Here is a 1,975-nt window from a genome sequence, read left to right as displayed (position 1 = left end):
TTGTAGTTTTAGTTTTTTTTGTTAGGGGCGTGGTTAAGAGGAGAGTATATTTACAGCTAGAATTCACCAATATATATATATATATATATATATATATATATATATATATATATATATATATATATATATATATATATATATATATATATATATATATGTACAGGGGCGTCACTAGCTTTTAAGGACAGGGGGGGCTTAGCCCCCAGAAAGATGCAGGATGCGAGCGAACGTAGCGCACGAGCACAAAACTTCACAAACGGCTAACAAAGACTTAGAAATTATTCTTTGTTATTATTATTATTTCAGTCGGTTTAGTTTCAATCTGTGTTCAGTACAACAACAAACGGGTTTGCACAGTGACATTTTGTTTACAGCATCAACAAGAAACAATTACTTGCATGATCCTTCAAGATACACTGAAACACAATGAAAGTCGTGGCATTAGCCTCTGTGTTATTCATTCACAACATAGAGGCTAATGCCACAACTTTCGCTCACAATACAATAATTGTTTGTTCCCAAATATTTTGAAGTTGCACAGATTACATTTTGGGCACATATGTGACTAAAATTGTTGTAAATTCAAGCCCTGGAAATATTACTTAATTACTTGAATTAAAGTAATATCTGGAACTGGATAATTTGGCTTGTATATAATATATGTATATATATATATATTATGGCAAGCCGTTAAGGAAATTAAATATATATGGAAGTATGAATAGAAATGAGAAACTTTTATATATACTGTAAATAAGAAAGACTTAGTCTGCTGATCTGAAAAAGAGCCAAACCTGTCAAAGAGCTGAGGGACCATCTTCAAAGTGCTATGCTGAAACAAATAATGCAAACAATAAAATGTAACTTCCAGGGCTTGAGATTAACGTAGTCCTGTCGTCCCGGGGACGGTAAAAAAAATGCACGGGACGAAATTAAATGCTCCCCGGGATGATGGCTTTTAACCATTTTTTTTCTTTTTCTTTTTATGTATTTATTCATTTTACATTTTATATTAAATGTCTTGGTTTTTCCACCCTCTGAAAATCCTATGAAATGTTTAACAAGCCATCCTATAATAATACAACAGCTATTAATGTAACAATACAATAAAACAAATATATTTAATGATGTTGTTTTCATTATTTTAACAATAGGCTAATGTATATTACTTTATATAGATTCTACAAGAAACACAAAACTTAAAAACTAAATTATTTACAATTGCAGACACAAGGTTCTTGTTCTGCAGTGCTGTGTGCTAATGTGCTTCGTACACCTGCAGGACCGCAAGCAAGGTCGCAGAGAAAATGCGGACTGGATTTTGAGTGATGTGGGCATTTTCTATATGAACAAGTGGAATGGATTGGATACCGACGCACTAAAGGGGCTCTCTACCTTACACTATGAAGTGAGGGGAAACTGAGTGAATAATGACAGGTTATATGATTATTTATTTAAACTCATATTCGGGCCACTTTATAATGAATATGTCGGCATGTATTTGTAAAAAAAAAAAAAAAAGATTTTTTTATTCTTTTTTTTTTTTTAACACCAAAATGGGAGGGTTGGCAAGTATGGGCGTGTCTGTGTTTACTAACAAGACATCATGCCGAAGCCGAGTTTCTTAACATGGAGATATTCTCACTACTTTTCTTTTGTCGAGCACAAAGAAAATAACATTTTAGTTAAATGTGAGTTGTGTCTTGGATCAAAGGTCCTATCTACTGCCCAAAACAGCAATTCAAATCGGCTGAAACAGCTACAAAAGCAACATGCTTCGATGAAGCTAGTAAAGAAAGACACATTTCACCTCCTAAGCAACAGCGGCTGGATTTTAACGAGGCACTGCTAGCCAGGACAACATTGATAGAGCCATTGCAGCGTGTGTGCTAGAAGACATGCAGGCTATTTCTACAGTGGAGTCACCCGCTTTCAGGCAGCTAATTAGCATGATACCGGGCATCAAATGGTACCT

Source organism: Entelurus aequoreus, linkage group LG15, assembly GCF_033978785.1.
Source record: "Entelurus aequoreus isolate RoL-2023_Sb linkage group LG15, RoL_Eaeq_v1.1, whole genome shotgun sequence".
In the NCBI taxonomy this organism is placed as follows: Eukaryota; Metazoa; Chordata; class Actinopteri; order Syngnathiformes; family Syngnathidae; genus Entelurus; species Entelurus aequoreus.
Note: the sequence above shows the minus strand (reverse complement) of the source record.